The 7,500-nt window shown below is 35.3% G+C and overlaps 1 long non-coding RNA gene across 1 annotated transcript in view; it reads left to right on the top strand.

Moving 5' to 3' along the window:
• The first annotated feature begins 1,563 nt into the window (after positions 1-1,563).
• The window catches only part of LOC136850804 (uncharacterized), a 73,492-nt gene continuing 67,555 nt past the window's right edge, over positions 1,564-7,500 (top strand). The window contains exon 1 of the long non-coding RNA XR_010856746.1: positions 1,564-1,657. This is a non-coding gene — a long non-coding RNA (uncharacterized lncRNA). The remainder of the gene's footprint in view (positions 1,658-7,500) is intronic.

The following is a 7,500-nucleotide window of genomic DNA, read 5'->3' as shown; positions in this document are numbered from 1 at the left end:
ATATATCATCCCCCGTGATAACTCCGTCAGAGGAACTGGCTACACCAAATTAATATTTGCAAACACTTTGAGCATATATCTTATTACATTTGCAGCTATATGCAACCAATCCTACTGAAAAAGGCCTCAGTAATTATTTAACTTTACAGTAACAGATTTTAAAATACCGTGACTTTTTATATCAAAAGAACTCTCTTAAACGCAAATAATAATAATAATAATAATAATAATAATAATAATAATAATAATAATAATAATAATAATAATAATAATAATAATAAAATGAGAATTGTGATCTTACCTCAGTCACGGCAGGGAATCGGAACTTCATCTTCAGTCTTTTTCGTTGTTGTAATTATGGTCTCCCGACCTTTTAAGGCAACGCGAGACTTGTACGTTTACGGGTCACTTCAGCTGATGCGAATGTTGCTCTTTGGGGCTAAGTGGGGCTGACTTATTAGCTTTAATCTCGTGAGAACACTTTTTTTTTTCTTCAAGTAAAGGTTGTATAAGCGCTTAACTGAGTAATACCCTGATTAAGTCATTTGTTTCGTATATTTTCTAGACTTGGCTACGAAGCAGTTTCCTTCTTGTTATAGAGATAGTCTAGATGCTAAAAATGTTTAACACGGGCCTTTCAATATTCAGATGTCCCCCATCTGTCCGCAAATTCGAACAAACTTCTGGAACAACTGCCAGTTACATTGTTGCTGCCTTGCTATAGGCCTAAAGCCTAACTGCTAAAGTTGGTAATTACTGTTTAGCGGTAGTTATTAAATGAATAATTCGTTACATGAAAACTACCATGTATCAGTCGTGTTTTTACTAAGCTGATTTAAGTTCTATTTTTGTTGGTCAGGAATGTCTTATAAAATATCTAACCGTTCAAACCAAGGTGGCATTTTTTCGCTGTAACAAGACTGACAAGATTGACTTCATTTTTGCCACCACCTCCAGCTTTTGTCCGTTTGTTTTTGTAAAAAGGTGTCTTGATGTAATGCCTAGATTGTCTGCTAAAGGTGAGTTCACAGTTTGCAATTTTTTCGCCATACCGGTGGCAATTTTGTCACTTTTTCTTAACAATTTTGTTTCTGCACCTCTAGTTTGTACTCACGGTACCGATATGCCACCTGGTAGCACTAACTCGTCTTTGCTGGTTTGGCAGAGTCCATAAGTCCACAGCAGGCCTTTTATCCTCTTCAAAATATTACCACACTTCCGATCCGACTTTGGGCAAAGGACGTGCTTACACAAAGCCTATTTAATCCAAACCAATAAACTTTGCACTGATTTTTCACGACTTTGTTTACGTTTTCGCAATGGCAGCCAAAACAGTTGTCGATTTGGGAGGTGGAGAAACTGGTTGTAATGCTGCTTCATATTATTAAAGAAATTTCCCATGACGACCGTGCTATTGATCTGTAGTAATTTGTAATTCCATTAAAATTTAATTCTCATGAGAAGGATATGAAACCGTAATTGGTTAATGAAGAGCGAAAGCCGTATTGTTTGCAATAGACTGAGAAACATTATCAGATTTGACAGCAGCCCTCATCAATGGGCGTTGGATTCTCTTATCCCTGATAATGTGATCGATGATACTTGTGACAGTTACAGTGCAGGAGCGTTTAACTTTTACATTTATTTGTGACAGCAGGTAAGCCTAAGAATTATATCCGTCATTTGTGGAATAATCTAGGATTTTAGATCATCGTGTAATAGGCTGATCAGGTGAAACAAAGGCTGATTATTTTAATAACGACCAGAAAGTTTGGTTCTGTGATTGGAATTTTACATCAGACTTAATTAGGCAATTGGGAACTGTATAACCGGTAAGTGTTACTTTTAAACTACTATTCCTGTATGAATATAGTGCATTGTACTGTCTGTTAGTTTTGAAGAATTATGCGACAGGAAGAAGAGTAAAAAATCCTTCAGAAAAACCATGTTTTAATGTATAAACCAAATTAAACCTAACAGTACTCGTATCTAGCCTAACAATCATGGAGATTGTATTGAGAAACTGGGGTTTTGGATGGGGATATAAAGGATAGAACAGCACCAATAATGGTAAAGCTTATATACAGTACAACGCGAGTGAAGCACATGGAAAATAATGATTCATGTGTGTAATTGCTAATAATAAGGGGAAAATCCGATTAACTTTCCCTAACCTAACCGTAGCCTAGGGTGCTGTATCCTATATGGATGGTGGGCTAAGGTTAAAGAGTATAACATGGGTACAGGAATACAACCTGACCAGACTTAATCTTAAATATCAGTTCTGAGGTTAATTACACATTAATTACAGTCGACCACCAAAAAATAATGGTAATTTCTTGATAAGCAACAAAATAATTCAGTAAAAGTCAAATTTCCAAGGTAATACCCTATGCGGAGCTGTTCTATAGTTTTACCGTAACTTACTCCCAACCTAGCCTATATAGCCTAACCAAACTTACATTAACCTAGCCTAATTGAACCTAGGCCAACAAGAGTTGGAAAGCAAAGTATCAGGAATTTTAAGCTAAGACCCACCATATCTCGATTACTAAATATTTTCAATGATTTAGGTACAATAGATTATGTCTCGGAATTGTTTCAAACAGTTGATAAACATGGCATTTAAACTGCATTTAATTACTGCATGAAAAACACTAATATTGTATAATAGATAGCCAGAATATGATTGATGTATGAGTATATGCAAGATTTATATATATATATATATATATATATATATATATATATATATATATATATATATATATATATATATATATATATATATATATATATATATATATATATATATATATATATATACATACATACATACATACATACATACATACATACATTTATACATACATACATACTACACGCACACACACACACTCAACAACACTTTATCCTTCTATTTTACATCCAACTATTCAACAAGTCCATCAATTTTTATTATTATTATTATTATTATTATTATTATTATTATTATTATTATTATTATTATTTGGAATTTAGTGTAAGACTACAAGCAGACTGAAATTACATGCAAAAGTAAGATCATACATAAATCAAGTGTGTTCTGTGTGATGTACTGACGATAAAACTACAGTATATATATATACTGTACATATATATACTGTATATATATATATATATATATATATATATATATATATATATATATATATATATATATATATATATATATATATATATATATATCGTGTCAGTTTAAAAATAAAGATTCAAGAAAAAATATTCTGAGTCAGAAGGCAGAATAGAGATAGAAATGATGCCATAAAGATAATTACAGAAGTTCTATATGTAGATGAGATAATGATAAACGGGAGATGGAGGTAACTTGGAAATGACCTTCGCACAACCCTTGGGAAATAGCACTTGGCAGTGCCAGCCAGGCTTCTGTGGGCACCAGATGACCTGTAAATACCCAAACTGACTTGTATGAGAACTGTCAGAAGGGAGGCTGGAGATTAAAAGACTAAACACAACAAAGACATGAGTGGCCGAATTCCACAGAGACTGCGACTATCTCACCAGTATTGGTCTGACCCACATTGATTGTTATCAACTCAGAATAACTCATTATTAAGCTCAGTTGCACGTATACTGTATCCCGTAGATAAATACGTACGCACACTGCTTAAGTACGTACGCATTTTTCAGCCGTTAACTTTGAGCAAACATGGTTGAGAGCGAATCTGAGATGACGGTAACGAACAAACGAACGTACACAGTGATGCATACTCTCACGTGTGCTGACACCTAAGTAGTTACAGACATTCTCTCGCTCTCTCTCTCTCTCTCTCTCTCTCTCTCTCTCTCTGGTGAAAATGAAAGGAAAAAACTGTTCCACGGGGGTGGGTTATTTGGAATCTAATTGAAAATAGGCACTGTAATGTCATCTCCACTGAATTTGTTAGAACCACATATGAATTTTAGGAGTTATATACCACAGATTTCTATATTGCCAATGTTAAATTAGACTAAAAGTTGTATCGGTGAATATGTGGCTAATATTTAAAGGTACAATAATGTATTTATTAGACTGAAATATAGGTATAGTTGTACCTAAATTTTAGTCATGAATATCTATACGAACTGCCTTAGGTGCAAGTAGTGTTAAAGTGCCTGTGTGAATGACTACGTTAGAATTCAAGCGTTAGTATTATTACCGTTAAATTCAGTTGAACACTTTCTGACTGATTTAGTGGAGACAAATGATTAAGGAACTTATAATTCTGTTCCACTAAAAATAAACCCGTGAAAGTTCTAGGTTAAAAATAATCCAAAGATGCACGTTACTGTACTTCGTATATTCATATCAACCCAAGCTAGGAGGTTTTGAGTTATGGATGAATATACTGTATGAGAATCTGATCTACTAGTCTCTCATACTAGCGCCAAAGAAGTGGTTGTATGACCATCATTTAATTCAGGAAACTTCAGGGCTACATCGTAGAGGAGATTTTTTGTTATGACTGAATATACGAGAATCAGATCTACTTTTATTTCTTACTAGCTCAAAAAAAAGGTGCTTATTTCTGCATCATTTAATTCTTGAGAACTTTAGACCTACATCACCGAATTCGCAACAACCATATGCCTAAAAGCTCCCGCTCTGAGCATGGAAACCAGATCCATGAAGGGCCATGCAGATCCCCAGCTAGCTTATCGCTCCCCGTTCCCCAACGGCCAAGTGTGGGTATAATGCAACGGGTACTCTCATTGCCCCTTTCACTTCGAGACACGTGGCAGCTCACTTGACCTCCCTATAAGTTACCACCCACACTTGACACTGAACACTACACCCGAGTCCCGACTACCCCCTTCCCACTCCCACCCCTACCCCCACTTTTCCCCCACCTTCCATTCCCGCCACTTGGTGACGCCTCCCTCGGGGAAGTCACGTGACGGAGATTTTTTAGAGGAGGAGCATAGTGTGAGGAAGAGGAGGAAAAGCATAGTGTGAGGTGTTGTGTGAGAACGAGACAGGAAGGGGAAATGGAAGAGGTGGATGACGAAGCTTTTGTGTGGAGGAGACTTGAGAATGAGGAAAGAGAGTGAAATATAAGCGGATGAGGAGGACAGAGAAGAAGAATACAAAGAAAGAGCACAGCTGAAGTGGAGGGAGCGCGAGAAAAGAGGTTACACACCAGGAGAAAGATACATGAAAATACAGAATGCAGAAATAAACACAAAGAAGATAACTTAGGAATGTATGGTCAAAATAGTAACGAAGAAGGTTAGATTAACAAAAACTTATAGGATATAGCCCATAGTTCCTTTTAACACAGAAAGCACTCTTAAAACACAGCAGCGAGTACAACGGCACCTCGGGAATGTCTCTCCTACAGAAGAATAAAAAAAAAAGAACACCTGAAATTCCAGGAAGTTCCCAGACCCGGTTATATTTCACCCGGTCCCACCGTTGATACCTGATGCCCTCAGTATCCTGGTTATGCCTTACCCGTGTCCTCTTGAGTCCTACAGATGATAACCTCGGGAACAGGGACACGTCTGGCGCCCTGGAAGGATTCGGGAGGACATATTTGATTAGGATTTCTAGTCTCATAGGTTATTATTTACAAGTTTTTAGTTTGTTTTGTACTAATTTCGTTACCAGAGCTTGTACTTATGTTAGCTAGGCCTAGTTAAGACACTAACCTCGGTGAAATATGCAACACACCTTAAAGGCTTAGCACTAACGGCGGTTGATCAAGCTTAGGCCTATAGAAGCCAATATCGTAAGTGGCTTCAAGCAGACACAAGGAAGTGAGATTAACAGAATTTAAACATTTTAAATTGAATTTCACAAGAAAAATTACTCGCAGAAAATAGATTATAGATAGAAAGTGGGAAGATACCATAGAAATAGAGGAGATGATAGGTAATGGGGAAACACATCAAGGAATAGAACGGAGTATCAGACAGTTGACCGGATAATAATGCCAGCGGATTACAAACATCTTGGTATTGATGACATTCAAAACATAGTTAACCGTCTCTTAACTTCTTGCTTCTTAGAATTTAGCATTTTAATTCTTGCTGACAGTAAAACGTGCCACTTTGCTTATTATTATTATTATTATTATTATTATTATTATTATTATTATTATTATTGACTTATTATTATTATTATTATTATTATTATTATTATTATTATTATTATTATTATTCGAAATGAACAAACATTTACATAGTAACCTATAAACATCAACTAACTTATAATATAAACTCCCATGGATTAGAGGAAGCAGAGGGAGAGGAAATATAAATAATTGAAGTAAATTACTTGAAAAAACCAGCAGTACTACTCAGACAACCCGTGGTATTGGATCAAAGCGCCTTAAAGCAGTATCGTAGACTCTGTTAAAAGTAATTGCGTCTTTTGTTTCTCTTCAGTTGTAACGAGTTTTTGCTTCTGAGAACTGGACTCTCTTTCTCCTTATCAGATGTCAATTATGCAGTTCTTTCTGTGTGTGTGAATGTATGTTCGTGTGAGAATTTATATTACTATTACAAATAAACGTCTGGAATTATGTTAGTATTACAAATATATCTTAGGAACTACGTTAACATTACAAAAAAAATTCTGGGTTTATGTTAATATTACAAGTAAATCACTGCAATTTTGTTAATATTACAGGTAAATTTCTGGAATTTTGATAGTTTTATAAATAAATCTGGAATTATGTTAGTTTTGCAAATAAATTTCTGGAATTATGTTAGTATTACAAGTGAATTTCTGGAATTATGTTAATATTGCAAATAAATCTCTGGAATTATGTTAATGTTAGAAGTAAATTTCTGGAATTATGTAAATATTGCAAATAAATGCTGTAGAATAGGTTTTATGTTAATAAATGGTGCATCATTCATATCCAGTGTCACTGACCTTCCAGTTTGTGACGGAAGGTTGGCACGAAAGTAAATCTTTTATTTTGTATATCGTCTTTTAATATGCCTTTTTTTTTTAGCAATTCTCTCTCTCTCTCTCTCTCTCTCTCTCTCTCTCTCTCTCTCTCTCTCTCTCTCTCTCTCTCTCTGAAAGTATACCTTATTTTGTTTAAACATCTTTCGATTTTGCATTTTCTTAGCAATGCTCTCTCTCTCTCTCTCTCTCTCTCTCTCTCTCTCTCTCTCTCTCTCTCTCTCTCTCTCTCTCTCTCTCTCTCTCGGGCGTCCGAAAAGAATGAAAAACGGGTCAACGACTGCTATAAACGGAGAGATTCTGCAATAGACATTATAATAGAATGCGTCCCCAGTTTGAAAAGCAGCCTTAACACACAACGGCTATATATTTTAAACCGTCTCTGGGCTGCACTATACATCTTGCCAAGTTATACTTTAGTTTTGTTAATACTCAGGTTATTTTGCAACAGCAGTGGGCGGTACGATGTTACACGAATTGATGTTTTGTGCAGCTGTGTTTAATGAGAAATTATATATATATATATATATATATATATATAT

The sequence above is a fragment of the Macrobrachium rosenbergii genome, chromosome 22, assembly GCF_040412425.1.
Source record: "Macrobrachium rosenbergii isolate ZJJX-2024 chromosome 22, ASM4041242v1, whole genome shotgun sequence".
Taxonomy (NCBI): domain Eukaryota; kingdom Metazoa; phylum Arthropoda; class Malacostraca; order Decapoda; family Palaemonidae; genus Macrobrachium; species Macrobrachium rosenbergii.
The sequence above is the reverse complement of the archived record's forward strand: the minus strand, read 5'-3'. Positions and strand labels throughout refer to the sequence as shown.